The 15659-nt window shown below is 40.5% G+C and overlaps 1 protein-coding gene across 15 annotated transcripts in view; it reads right to left on the reverse strand.

Moving 5' to 3' along the window:
* Window positions 1-15659, reverse strand: part of PCDH15 (protocadherin related 15) — a gene marked incomplete at its 3' end in the record, with an annotated part of 626354 nt that overhangs the window by 392662 nt on the left and 218033 nt on the right. For 14 of the 15 annotated variants that reach the window (XM_081912931.1, XM_081912944.1, XM_081912947.1 and 11 more), the window contains 2 exons: window positions 13785-13818; window positions 2649-2713 (listed from right to left, as the gene is read on the reverse strand). The exons of the other annotated variant lie outside the window; for it this stretch is intronic. The remainder of the gene's footprint in view (window positions 1-2648; window positions 2714-13784; window positions 13819-15659) is intronic. 15 annotated transcript variants of the gene reach the window in all.

Consider the following 15659-nt stretch of genomic DNA (forward strand, 5'->3'; position numbering starts at 1 on the left):
CAAAAGCTAGCCTGCATTTCTCATGTTAACATGTTTTATTATTTTGCTTCTTCACCCTATAGCCCCTTTTGTCCTTGTCCCAAAGGAAATTAAGACTACTATATATATGAAACTACAGTGGATTACTCATCATAATATCTTTGGCTTTGCTTTCCCTTCAACCTGTTTCCTCCCAACTAAATTTGAACTATAACACAGGGACCTGTCAGCAACCTGATGCAAAGAGATGTTGGTGACTGACTGGCCGCATTTAAATAGTATTTTATCCTGTTTGAAACCAGCTGAAGTTTGTCAGTGCTAATAATGAATAAGCTTGTTACAGCTTATTTGAACATTTAAGTTAGAATGAGATATTCCTCATATGCATTTTTTCAGGGGGAGGGACAAGTGAAAGCGTAGTAAAAAGAAGGAAGATGGACTGGCAGATTTGTTTGAGAATGGGAAAAAGCTATTTTATTTTATTTAGCAGCAACGTGTGTTGCTTAAAACATCCATAGAAGATTTAAACTGGTTTTTGAATTTGCTAGTCTGTAATTCAAATATCAGCCCTAGATTGGCTGTGAATTAAAAAAAACCCACAAGCATGCTTCCATGTGATGTTTTAAGTGTCACATGCAAAAAAAACCCTAAGGCTATAACTTAACCTTACTTTAAATGTGTGATTAGAGTCAACCAAGTTCAGGTCTCCTGAAGAGGATCAGGAAGAGGGGATTTACCCCCTTTCCACTACAATCCTGAAAGGGAGGGGGGAAGGAGCTATTCTGCATGGAAAATTGAAATTTGAAAACAAAAACCCCCCAAAACCCAGTTGCTTCCTAAACTTGTTTTTAATATTTTTTTACAAAAATCCCTGATGTTGCTTTAAGTGGCATGTTTACAGTAATGTATAGTTAGCCCCTAATTTAATACTAGAAATAGCCATTTCACTTCTTCAAAAATAGTTGCACAAGACTAACTCCATGCTGTGGATATCAGAAAGGACACTTTGCAGTATAACAGAAAATCCAGCACAAAAGATATAGTGAGCAATCATGCATTCACCAATCTGGCATTATCAAAACGAACCTCAGGTACTGAGATGACCAATTTGAACCAAAAGGGATTTTGTCACAAGTGGTCATTCAATCTCATACACAGTGTGGGGTGGTGGGCTCATGGCACCTGGGCACACAATCAATCACATCATGAACTTACTTACAGGCACAGATAGGTAGCCGTGTTGGTCTGCCATAGTCAAAACAAAAAAAATTCCTTCCAGTAGCACCTTAAAGACCAACTAAGTTAGTTCTTGGTATGAGCTTTCGTGTGCATGCACACTTCTTCAGGAAGAAGTGTGCATGCACACGAAAGCTCATACCAAGAACTAACTTAGTTGGTCTTTAAGGTGCTACTGGAAGGAATTTTTTTTGTTTTTACTTACAGGCACACACACATTTTTACTGCTTCTATAGGATGAATACTGCCCTTGAACCAATATGCAATATTGCATAATTTGCAATATTGCAAATTAACAATGCAATATTGTGAATGTTTACTCACAAGTCCCACTGCGTTCAGTGGGATTTTCACCACTGTGAGTGTGCACAGGATTACAGCCCTAGCATGTAAAATATTTCATTTTATTCAAATATTCAAACTGGCTTTATATTTCTTGTTTTCTTTTAAAAAATAAGTAAATCATAAAATGTGAAAGATTTATACAATATGAAGAGAAACCAGAGTACTCTCGTCAAAATATCTGTATTACTTATATACCCAATATACATATATTGCCTTATACCATATTTTTCGTCCCATAGGACGCTCCATCCCATAGGACGCACCTACTTTTTTGTGGGGGGGAATAAAGGGGGGGAAATTCTTTATTTCCCCCCCAAAACCAGGTCGGGGAACAGTGGGATGGCGGCGCTGCACCTCCCCACTGTCCCCCGAGCTTGTGGGGCTGGCCGATGTCTGTCCAGCGTGCGGGGCGCTCTGCTTCAGGGCGCCACGCACGCTGGGCGGCAGGCTGCTATCCACAGCGTGGGGAGCCCTGCGGGGAAATCCTGCAGGGCTCCCCATGCTGCGGATGTCTGTCTGGCGCACGGGGCGCTCTGCTTCAGGGTGCGCCACCCGCCGGGTGGCAGGCTGCTATCCGCAGTGTGGGGAGCCCTGCGGGGAACTCCTGCAGGGCTCCCCACACTGCAGATGTCTGTCCGGCACTGCGGATGTCTGCCGCCCGCAAGCCTTGCCGCCCGGGGGGAGTTCCCCGGGTTATGCAAGACTTGCGGATAGCTTCCTGGAGCCTGGAGAGCGAGAGGTGTCGGTGCGCACCCGCTCTCCAGGCTTCAGCGAAAGCCTGCATTCGCACCATAGGACGCACACACATTTCCCCTTCATTTTTGGAGGGGGAAAAGTGCGTCCTATAGGGCGAAAAATACGGTAATAATATATATTGTATTATAGTTTTAAGCAATGATTTTGTTTTTGGGTTTCCTTTTCATTCCCTTCACTGCATTTCTATACTGAAAAATTTCAATAAAATATAAATATTTAAAAACAAGTAAACAAATAAATTGTATGATACCTGCATTTCAGGTTATGTTTTATGTAGCAAACATTGGTTGTTGTTTTTTAATTATGTGTTTTTGGTAAGAAAAGAAATGTACCTGAACTCTTTAGGGTCACTTCATTTCCCAGAAGAGTATGTTGTTTCATTGCAACTGGATGCATTCTGGAGGGAAAAAAGCAAAAAGAGATAAATGAAAATATACAAAAATTATTCCCATCAACAGATAGTGAAATAGTTCTGCAAAGGATTAGGCTGCACCCCCCCCCCAAGTTAATGTGTAGCCTCTATAGGATCTTTGCTGATCATTGAATCCTAGTCTGAACTGGTTACAATATTACTTAGGCACATACTTTCTAGTTGCACTAATAAGATAAGTTCATTATCTAATAACAATACATGCTGTAGACTAAGTAGATGAAGGCTTCCATGCGAGTAACATCATTCCCCTTTTGGGTAGATTAAGGCTGCAATACTATGCACAGTTGTTGTTTAGTCGTTTAGTCATGTCCGACTCTTTGTGACCCCATGGACCAGAGCACGCCAGGCACTCCTGTCTTCCACTGCCTCCCGCACTTTAGTCAAACTCATGTTGGTAGCTTCGAGAACACTGTCCAACCATCTCATCCTCTGTCGTCCCCTTCTCCTTGTGCCCTCAATCTTTCCCAACACCAGCGTCAGTTACTTAGGAATAAATAATCCTATTAAATTAAAGGAACACTTCTGAGTACAGATGGTTAAGCTTCAAAAAGAACCCTCAACTTAACCTGGAAATAACTTGAGTTGAGTTCTTCCCCCAAAAAAAAGAATTGGAAAAGATTAGATAATATTCCCCAACCAATCTGAGGCTTCATAAATCCCTATGAAAAGGATGCTTTACAGCAGAAAGCCTAGAGTGGGGAGGAGGTCATCCTCCTCCATGAAGACCTACAGGGTGTCTTTGACTATCCCTGCTGAGGTCAGGCTAACAGAGATACTGAACTACATTAAACCTGTATGGGTTATAGGGAAAATTCTACATGTGCAAAACTATGGATTCCTCTCTAGATAAGGTTTCAGTCTATGTTGGAGAAAAATTAGGGGGCATTTGAAACTTGTCTTTCTTTCTTTGCGGCAGGCTTTAATGAGTCCTCAAAGTTCCTGTCAAGGCTCACTCAAGAGAACATCACTGTTATCTATTTCTGAGTAGGCATAAATAGAATTGGGCTGTATTTCAGAGAAAGGATAGTTTGATTACAAAGAATATGGCCTGTTATAGTTTTCACTGGAAAAAAACACAAAATTTATTATAAAATGAAGAAAACAAATGTGTGTGTGCTGCTTTAATTTTTCTTCTTTGGGAGTCATTTCACATACTCTGAGGCAAATTATCCTGAAACTAGTGGGGAAAAGTTTTTTTTTTATTCTTTAAGACAGAATAGAAGACACTTTCATTCATTCAGAGTGCAGATGCAAATAAAATATTACATCATAGTTTTACGTGCAAAGCTTTATTGATTGCATATTTCCCAAAGGTATGTGTATCATTTCTAATTTGATTTCTCCCCAATCCTTTCTTGCACCACATCAATATCATATGCTCCATACTCTTATGGATGCAGAAACCAATTTTAAAAGAAGTATCTGTATGGAAATTATTGAAGACACTCAATGACATGTAAGCTATTTTCCTCTTTGGAAATTTGAAACACGCCCCAAACAAAACATAGCCTAAGGGTATCTAACTGCATTTGCACATAAATGCCACCCCCACCCCCAATCATTATTATATTACAGGCTTCCATCTCTTGCAGGGAGGGGGAAGCTGTCTTCTGTATTTATGTTACTTTGTGAAATGTTATATACATGGCCTATGTAAACATCAACACATTACTTTTGAAAGGTATCCTTTTTTGAGGATCTGCAATTCTTTAGGGACCATAATGAATGCAAATTATATAGGGAGGCTGCAAAATGCTAACAAATGATTTTATCTACAATGGCCTAGATCTTAAAAACAACTAAGTCACTCCACAAGCTCTTGTATTTATCATACAACAGCTTCCAAGACATCATGGCAATTACATTCTGAAACTGTGAGGAGTTTCAAAATTTATAAGGTGGGTGGCGGGGGAATCCACTTTTTAATCCTAAACCCTTAGGCATTTTTAATGTCTTAAAGGGAACATGAGTAATGTCATGCCACATTAGACCAATAGTACATGGAGCTCAACTTTTTTTTTTATCTAACCATGACTAACCAGATGCCCAGGGCAATTCCTAAGATGACAACACCAATCCTTTCATGTGTACCTGGATAACACAGGTTTTGTTCACATTGCTCCATAGGGTGCCAGCATCCTTGTAGCTAGGGCAGCCTGCAGTATTGGGTAGGTAAGTAGCCAGGAGATGAACACAAGTGGCAAATTGTTTCAGGTCAAATATTCAGTGGAGGCAGCAGTGAGCAGCTGGGGAGGGGGCACAATTCATCACCCCACCAATCTGGTGTCTGAGCCAACAGGCTAGCCTCAGATCATGGCAGGGCTGGCCCTTATGAGGCAAGTCCTTACGTAGGGCTCAGCAGGAAAATGCCCTAATACCGCTTCAGCAACAGTCAGCTTTAGGGTGAGCCTCATTTGGAATCAGTAGTTCTAGCTCAGTTGTAAGGTCTGCCTTTACTAAGGGGGGAAAAAGGTGTCTCCAATTACTTGTAAAGTGTAGCTGCTCCAGCAATCTTTTACTCCACCACAGCAAGGGAGTCCCTTATTGCATTCCAAGTCACAAGATGACAATGCAACATATCTGGGGCGGAAGTGCCCTAGTAACCATTGGGCTTCTCTTGGGGACATGCTTCTGGGTGCGGAGCTACATGCAATGTCCTTTCTTATTCAGAGTCCTTATTCTCACCCCCTGGAAAAAAAAAGGAATCCAGTCCCAGGCACCTGGCACATAAGATGCTACTCTGTGAAAATATTTTTTTACAGGCTAATTGTGCAGAGTGTGAAGAACTCTTCCCCTCCTTACACTCATTGCATGTTAAATGTATCTTTGTTGCATGCAGAGTTCTGAAAGGATAGGATTCTGGAGCTGTATCAAAAAGAGAAACTGGAGCAGAAGTTTGTGATCTGCCCAGTCAGTAAACGATGCTACTCTACCACGTGTTCCAATATGAATCTTTCCAGGCATTAATAAAGATCTTCATCAGAGTTCCTTCTCCATCTTAGCAATGAAGTGGGTGTGACATATGGCATTCATTATCATGGCACCCCAACTGTATAATGTTCTGCCCCAGGGCCTACTGAGTAAAAGGATCTCAGGTTCAATCCCTGGAATCTTCAGGTAGGGCTGGGAAGTACTCTGGTATGAAATCCCAGAAAGCAGTATTATTAAACTGATTTGTACAATGTGAAATTCTTTGTTGTCATATATTCCCTGTTGTCACATGCATTCCACACAGAACAAAACCTAAGGAATCGGCAAAGGTGCTAAATGTTGGTTAATGAGAACACCTTGCACCCTACATTTTGAAACTGGAGCTATTCTCCAAATATTACACAGTAATTTTTTTTAAAACTTGGAAGCAAATCCCACTGAAATAAATTGTAAGTGCTTCCCATCATCATTATCATCAAGTTTGTTTATATTCAAATAGCACATTGAACCACTTGAATACCCAACAATACTCAAAGAGGTTGAGGTTGCAACATTCAGATGAAGTAATATTAGAGCCATGAAAATGTAAAGTTCAATGTGGATTCAGTTCTTCCTCCTAAAATAATCACAGCAGGAAGAACGGCTCCAGCAGTTGAATTTTTATTTTGTTTTCCCCATGCTGGGTGAAAGTCACAAGATCAACATAGAGTTTTAAAAAATGATGTGCAATCACCAGCACTCTGGAAGTATCCACAAGGCTACCATCATTATCAGGAAGCTAATGAGAACACTCAAACATATTTAAGCCAGCTTGTTTGGGAAAATGCTCACGTGAAACAGTACACAGTTCATGCTCTTGATCTTTTATTCTCATTAACAACGGTGATCAAGAATAGACAAGGAGCAGCTATGCTCATATAAAAAAATTAAACAATTTCAGAGAGTGCAATTTAAGACAAGGGAATTAGAGCATGACTTGCTTTTTTAATTATTCTCACTTTAAAACAAAATGATCAAAACAAATTCCTATTCTGACATTATTCTTCCTTGATGTAAATCTGCTAAACCTCAGAGCCTATAATGATCTCAGTTGTTCCAGAATCAATATAATTATCTGGATAATATGCCATTTTAAGGAAAGTTGGCATTTGGAAAGAACTCAAATAATAGGACTGCCTTCTACACCATAATTTCCTCCCTAAACAAGCTCCACAATAGACAATATTTTCCTATTCCTTGCCCCCATACAGGAAGGCTCCTGGTTGTGTACAGTTACATCAGCTTTGTCTCTCTTGAGATGATCTTAATGGATGTACAGCCGTACCCTGGAAGTCGAACGGAATCCATTCTGGAAGTCCGTTCAACTTCCAAAACATTCAGAAACCAAAGCATGACTTTTGATTGGCTGCAGGAAGCTCCTGCAGCCTATCAGAAGCCACAGAAGCCCTATTGGACGTTCAGGTTCCATTGAATGTTCACAAACTGGAACACTTACTTCTGGGTTTATGGCGTTTGGGTGCCAAACGTTTGAGTACCATGGTGCTCAAGATCCAAGGTACGACTGTACATTAGCCTGATTGATGTTAATATAAAAATGCTATTTGGACTAAAATGTGATAGATGTAAGAAACCCTTGCCAGCGGTAGATGTGAAAAGGATCTAAGGGTCTTAATAGACCACAAGCTTAACATGAGTCCACAGTGTGATGCAGCAGTTTAACAAAACAAAAAAAGCTAATGCTATTCTAGGCTGCATCAGAGGTACAGTGGTACCTTGGGTTACAAACACTTTGGGTTACAAACTCCGCTAACCCGGAAGTAGTACCTCAGGTTGTGAACTTTGCCCCAGGATGATAACGGAAATTGTGCGCAGGTGGCACAGTGGCATCAGTAGGCCCCCATTAGTGAAAGCACGCCTCAGGTTAAGAATGGTTTTGGGTTAAGAACGGACCTCCGGAACAAATCACCCTATTTTTCACTCCATAAGACGCACCTAGTTTTTAGAGGAAAACAAGAAAAAAATATTCTGAACAAAACAGTGGATGTATAATTTTTGTGGTTCATGCTGTGGCCACAGACATGTGATTTGACGGTGAGTTTGGGGTAGCTCAATGCAAACATCCTGAGGATCCATGTGGATCCATGCTTTGTAACCACATTTTAAGTGGGGAAGGAAGGCAAAACACTGAAGGGACAAGGAGAACATCTGGGGTGTGTGGAGAAGGAGCTTTTCACCAAGCTGATCTGGGGAGGAGGGAGGGAAAGAGAGCACACTCACTTTAAAGCAGCCAACTGGACAGGAGCCACTTACACCCGTGTAAGCAGCTCCTCTCCTCTCCTGCTTTGCTCCTTTAAAGTGAGCAGGCTCTCCTTCTCTCCCTCCTCCCCAGCTCAGCTCGCTGAAAAGCTTTGCTGCTTTTCAGCAAGCTGAGCAGGGAGGAAGGAGGGAAAGAGAGCACAGTTCCTTTAAAGCAGCCAACCGGACAGGAGCCGCTTACACCCATGTAAGCAGCTCCTCTCCTGCTTTGCTGCTTCAAAGCGAGCCACGGAGGAGGAAAGGAAGGGGAACCATGGATCCTCTGCTCACAACTGAGGCAGAATCCCCCCACCATCTGTAGGCATTCGCTCCATAAGACGCACCGAAATTTCCCCTTACTTTTTAGGAGGAAAAAAGTGTGTCTTATGGAGCGAAAAATACGGTAAGTTTGTAACCCGAGGTACCACTGTAGTGTTTGGTTCATTAAAAGTAATATTTTATTCTACCTTGGTCAGTTCAGACCTGGAGTACTGTGCCCACTTCTGGGCACCACAATTGAAGAAGGATATTAACAAGCTGGAACATGTGCACAGGAAGACGACCGAGATGATCAAGGTTTTGGAAACCAGGATGTATGAGGAATGGTTGAGGGAAATGGGTATGTTTAGCCTGGTAAAGAGAAAACTGAGAGGAGATTGGATAGCCATCTTTGAATATCTAAAAGGCTGTCACATGGAAGATGGAGCAAGCTTGTTTTCTCCTGCTCCTGAGGCTAAGACCAGAATCAATGGATTCAAGTTCCATAAAAGGAGATTCCAACTAAATTTCAGTAAGAACTTTCTGATGGGAAGAGCTGTTAGACAGTGGAATGGACTCCCTTGGAATGTGGTGGTGTCTCCTTCCTTGGAGGTTTTTAAGCAGAGGTTGGATGGCCATCTGTTAGGGATGCTTTGGTTGAGATTTCTGCATTGTAGGGTGCTGGACTAAATGACTTTCAAGGTCCCTTCTAATTCTATGACTCTGTAATAGGAAGCCAAAGCAGCAAATAATTTCACACTGCCCAGATGTGAGCTGATTTCTCTCTCTGTTTTTTAATACAGCATATTGGCTTCATCTTAACACCTATTATAGCTTCCTTGTCCCTGGAGTAACACATATAAATGCACAGTAACATTCCTTAAACAACCTGTTTAAGAGAGCAAAGAGGTCTCTAAATAAACAGTGCTCTGATCGTTCTAAAATATTCTGTCTTCCTAACACATTTGCGAAGCAGTGTGTCACTGCCTCTTCTACGTTTTCTTAAATGAAATTTGAAGTCTGCTAAATTAAAAGTCGACATCTAAGCAATGTAACTTGTATGAACAAATCACTCTTTCTATGAAATAAAAAAAAATCTAGAAGTTATCTAAGGATGAGTGAAAACAATGGCAGAAAGTAATGGCAGATAGAGGGTTCATGAAGATTGCTAATAGAAACAATGCACAATCTGTGCAGGTTGAACTAATAGGCAATCCCTATCTAAGGAATTCTTCATTTTGTGGCTACTGAGAATGCAAAGTCTTCATTGGATATTTTTTTGTGGTACATGTTGGTACCTCCCTCTTGTTTCACAGTACCCCCCCTTTCACTATATAGCATTTGAGTTTTCTATTAGTACATAAATTGTTATTTTATTTAAAAAAGTGATTGCAAAATAAATTGTTCTTCTGATAGGTTGTTTGGTAGGCTGTGTTGTTTCACCTCTTTCTTTAACTCAGTGGGATCTAGCCTAGCATAGCTCTTGATGCACAAGTGTTTTGTATGCATGTTGGTATTTAAGCAAGCACAATATTTTTTACATGTGGGAGCAGTCAAATAGAGGTACCTGCAAATTAGATCCTTCCAGTGAAATAATAGTGAAGTATGTGAATATATGTACGCTTCATATGTTGAGCAGACAACATCTAGGACTTGGACTGATAGCTCAGTTGGTAGAGCATGAGACTCTTAATCTCAGGGTCAGGGGTTCGAGCCCCACATTGAGCAAAAATTCCTGTACTGCAAGGGGTTGGACTAGATGACTCTTGTGGTCTCTTCCCACTCTACAATTCTATGATTCTATGTCAGGAAAGGGTGCATTATGTCATTATCACATCCAGTTTTTCTGTCTTCTTTCTGGCATCCCTATGTCAGCAATGTTGGCATTAAACCAATGGAACAAGGCAAGAGATTGCCAAGAACCTCTGAAATATGTGGTTAAAATGAACTCATTTGGAAATAATGGAAATATTTCATTAATACTTGATTGAACAGCTTATGGGATTAATCTTTTTTTGTCTTAAAGTGGATTTTTTTTATATAATTCCACACTTTTCTCCTGCACTAATAGTTTGAGCTATGACCGTTTATGAAGGAGAGATAAGTCTCTGACGTCCTCTGCATTCTACAGTGAGAATAAAATTAAAAATGGGAAAGGAAACAAATGTTCAAATTAAAGCAGAATAAAACAAATTATTTCTTAAAGAGGTATGAGAACTAAAGGGTAAAGCATTTACTGAAGTCATGGCACTAAACTTTAAAATACCCCACAGACTGGATTACTTTAATTCCCACTTAGTAAAGTTTACATAAAGGCTTCCCTGCCAAATGCAATGGACTTATAAGTGTGTTTGTTTATGGGTTTGAATAATGCATTGTCTGTGTTGTTGTTAAATTGATTTTTAGAAAGTGTTGTTTAAAAGTGCTAATCTTTAAAGGACACAGCATTTGGTATTGGCTTTAGCTGCCTCTTTTTATCTCTTCCTTCAACCTTTCTTATTTCTTGCATTCAAAGTCCATTTATCCTTCAGTGAAGTCAGAGTAACATCTTAGTCTCCTACCCATTCTGTGAGCTGGTTAAGCTAAGGGATAGTGACTGGCTCAAGGCCATCCAATATGCTTCCTAGTGAACTGGAGAAGTGAGCTGAGATTTCCTACGTCCAAGCCCATTCCAAACAGTGATTTCCAAATAATGGGGCATTAAGAGAAATTAAATAACCATGCTGAGTGCATCCATCACTCTGAGCAGAGACCACTTGTAGCATTGACACTGCCCCCCTTGCCATGGTATGATCAGTGATGTCATCTTAAGGGAGGAAGCAAACAGTGTGATTCCCTGATGCAGCCATTACAACAAGAGAGAGAATCCTAGCGTTACCATTGCCCAGAAAGCACGAGCTTTCTGACTGAATGGGGAAAGGATAATATAACTGGCTGATTGGGCAAAAGGCAAGACTGCACAACAACACAATCTTAACTGTGTGATTCTCCTGCTAGAGGTAGGACACACACCCTGTATTTTTGCAGCTGACTCTCTGGAAATCAGATCTGGGGTAGTGGATTTTGCTATTGGTGTGTTTAAGCCAGGGCAGTTCAGCACACAGCCCAAGGGCCAAATGAAGCCCTTGATGCCTTTTTGGCAGCCCTCAGCAACATCTGACCACCCACAGCAGCCCTTGTGCTTCCTTCCCTAAATGTGGTGCTGGGTGTTATATACTGAAGTTCTCACCCTGGGCCAGCAAGGGGATACTGTAGATAGTTCAGGTCCACATATGCAAATAAAGGATCGAAAGTGACGTTCAGTGATTGGATAGTTACAGAAAATGGTTACTGTTGCGTTCTAGTGGAGCTCTATATAAGCAGGCTGGCTGAACCCTTCAGTTCAGTTCTGTTCTGGCCTGTGAATAAACAAGAGCTGTTTGAAGAATCGCTGTGTCGTCTGATATGTTCACCCACAACTTAACACTGGGCTTTGGGAAAGAAGCGTGAAGGCTCTGACAGGGTCCCAGAGGCCTCCTTCCTCGTTCCCAGAGCCTAGTTGGTGCTTTCCCAGCTTAGGGAAGGAAGTTGGAGGACTTTAGGACCCTGCCAGAGCTTTGTGCCTCCTTCCCAAGTCTGGTGCTTCACTTAGCTGGCTTTGGAAGGCAGCACAAGGGCAGGGGGTAAGGGGCATCAAATTTTTGCCTTCTTCCCTGCTCCCACACAACAAGTGTGTGGCCTGCAGGTTCCATGCCAAAGTATTCTTGTGGCCCACTTAGTATGAAAAGTTGGACTGCCTTGGTTAAGCTGTCTGCTTCAATCTGTGGCCAATTTGTATGCTCATAAATAAACTCAAATATTACAAAGTATCTAGCAATCACTTCATCCAAAGGAAAGAGTGGTTTACAACAGTTATACATATGATTAAAAAAACCGTCCAAATATTTAAAATCAGAGCTCAGTTAAAAACATGTATTCTTAATTGTTTGTATAAACCTGATGGATTGGAAGCATTTTCAGTAGGTGTTTAAAGGTTGAAACAGGAGGCACCTGCTGATTCTTTATTGGCAGAGAATTCCACAAGACATGCCAATGTCACTAAAGGCTTGTTGTCTTGTTGCAGATAAATGAGCCTAACCAACTGAGAAAATGACTAACAACACGCCTGCAGACAATCTCAGTGATCAAGCTGGGATACAAGGCTTTAGGCAACCTAAGACACCCTGGACCTAACTTGTTCGGGGCTTTGTAAATTAAACTAGGACCTTGAACATGGCTCAGTAGTAAATGTAAAGCCAGTACAGATGTTTTAATAACGGTGTCAAATATTGTCGGTGATCAGCAATCTGGCTGCCACATTGGCTGGAGTTTCCGAACCAGGCCCAAAGGCAGTCTCACACAGCAGTAATCCAGCCTTGGAGTTATCAAAGCATGGACTACAGTGGCGAATCTGACAAGGCTAGTAAAAGGCACTGCTTTTCTTTAGTGTAAACTGTGTCTAACACTGACGTTTGTGTGGTGCAAAATGCCTAAGTTCTCTCACAGATTTGCTTTCTTGTTCATCAACATACCGTATTTTTCGCTCTCTAAGATGCACCAGACCACAAGACGCACCTAGTTTTTGGAGGAGGAAAACAAGAAAAAAAATGTTCTGAATCTCAGAAGCCAGAACACAAGAGGGATCGCTGTGCAGCGAAAGCAGCAATCTTTCTTACTGTTGTGGCTTCTGGAATAGCTGCGCAGCCTGCATTCGCTCCATAAGACGCGCACACATTTCCCCTTACTTTTTAGGAGGGAAAAAGTGAGTCTTATAGAGCAAAAAATACGGTAAATTATGGGAGAGGGGATTATTGGTTTTGTTTGTTCTTGTTTTATTATGTATTTTGAGTTTTTATTTTGCATTTTTATGCTGTGAACCGCTCTGATATCTTTGGATGAAGGGCAGTAAAACTAACTAACTAAACAAATATTATAGAAAAATACTCTTTCCAAAAAATGGCTCTTTCACCAGCTCTTTATTCTTAGCTCTGGATAGCCTTGGACCCAGGGGTGCACACCTTCATACTACGTTATGGTTTGGCTTAGTGTTATGTGTAGACACTGCCAAAGTAACTAAACAGGTAGAATTAAGAACACTGAACTGAAGTTCCCCTTGAGGTGTCTATATCCATTTCACTCACTGAATTTTTAAAAACCCTTCAGGACCTGAACTTCCCTGCACTCCACCGCAACGAAAAGCTGTGTGTTTAAATAATGTAGGTTTTATCATTCATCTAAAGATTCATATTCAGCATTCATTTGTACCACAATCCTTACAAATCCCTCGAATCTACATACATGCAACTTAAATAAAAATGTGACATATAAAGGTCAAACATGTATAGAAAATAGACCATTAGGGACAGTGCAGGAATCAGCCAAGAAAATGAGGTACAATGAGCATATAATAGTTATTTCTACACTGTGCCATTAAAAAACCCATAAAATGATTAATTTGGGGGAATTGGGAAAACATATTGTAAAATTTAACTTTGCCTATAGCATTTCTATATTAAAAGAAAATAAACTGTACCTTATTTGCATTTCTTCACCAGAGCTCTGATGGCCTGAAAACAAGAAATACATGTGTTTTTAAGTCTTTTGTTTACATTTTTATGTACTAGCTAAAATATATATAAATCTGCTTATTACTACCACTGTTTACAGTTTATTACAGTAAAGTTTTACTCTGTCTCCTAGGGCCAGAATTGGTTTGCTAAATAAATAAATAAATATAATGTCTTGGAAGATATTTTACACCCACATAGTGGATGCTTTAATAAGATAAATAATATGGAGATGATGCTCGAGGCATTCCTTCAGACAGTCTGCATATTCTAAGCAAGCATTTGTCAATTAAGGATCCAGACAACTAATGCAAGATTAATGCATCAGACACAAAGATATACACAACATGCATAAAACTCAGAAGCAGTTTCAGCCCTTCAGGGCTTTTACTTCCTTACAAATCTCTTAGGACAAAATGTATTCACATCTGCAGTTCATACATTTGCATTTCTTCAATATTGTTTAGTCATATTAAAAAAGAGAATTTACATCCAGATTGAATTTGTCTCTTCCTTCATCCCATTACAAAAAACACCCTGGAGTATGCCAATAATACAGCTAATTCCTGATAGCATTCAAAACTAATTCACATTTGCATGCACATGTATGAAATATCTCCGCTGAAAAGTATTGTGTCTGAGGTGATGCAAGAGTTCTGCTTGCGATGTGTGCTCTGCAATAGCTGTTTTTATCATTAAACCAGGATGTCACAAAGGCCACAATGTTCATCTTGGGTATTTTAGACTCTGGACCTTATGAGAAGGGTGGCCTTTTATATGATCACTAACTTCAAAATGTGGTAAGAGAATCCTTGGCTGAACAAAATTCTATACAGTGGTACCTCCGATTGTGCACAGGATCTGTTCGGGAACTCCATTCGGATCCCGAGGTGGGTGTATTTGGAGGTGCCATTTAGGTGCATGTGCACGGTGCGGTTTAGTGTTTCTGTGCATGCGCATGGGGCGAAACCCGGAAAAATACTTCCAGGTTTGCTGCATGCATATCTCGAAGGATACATAACCGGAAGTGAACATAAGCAGAGGTACTAGATGGGCCTTTGGTCTGATCCAGCAGGAATCTTCTTATACTACCACAGAATATGATTAGAAATATTACAATCCCTCCAAACAAATTAACAGTATTTACATAATTGACAAAGTCTTGGGATGCTGGAAGGATGGAACCACTGCAGCATTTTCAAATGACTCTTAAAGAATAAAGGCATTCCTGCTTGCAACATGTGCTCATCGAATGCAGCTCTCCTGCCACACATTTGCAGAAGATCTCAACAGAACAAATGTACACACAATTAAGAATTGTGTTTAGCGCATAGGAAGTCTATGTGCACATATATGCTACCATACAGAGTTCCAGACACACTTGCTACTGACTGTCCAAGTTTCTGCCTCTTGTTCTGGTGTCACATGACAGTGAACAACAATAAACAGAGTTATTCAATGATGTCAAGATACCACCTTAGTACCCCTCTTGCTGTTTAGAAGGTAACTCATTTGTCTTCACCTGGTGGGTCACAACCCACTAATGCGTCATGGTCTGATCTAGTGTGGGCTTCAACTACAACTATACAAACATTTGATTAAAATAATGTGAGAATGGGTCCCCAGTGCTTGCTTCAGTTAAAGTTGGTTCCCAGGTCTGGAAAGTTTGAAGGTTATTGCAACAGATACTTTATTTTGAAAACGTTCTGTCCTGATTGGACTGAATTTTCACAATTCTTTTCAGTGCTTGTGCACTGAAATTAACTGAATAATTCTGATGTTCATGTGAGGTAAGTATGAATTGATTTGTTACTCCTATCTTGCCAACAAAATGACAAGGC

The sequence above is a fragment of the Podarcis melisellensis genome (assembly GCF_964234715.1).
Source record: "Podarcis melisellensis genome assembly, chromosome: 5".
NCBI classification, from domain to species: domain Eukaryota; kingdom Metazoa; phylum Chordata; class Lepidosauria; order Squamata; family Lacertidae; genus Podarcis; species Podarcis melisellensis.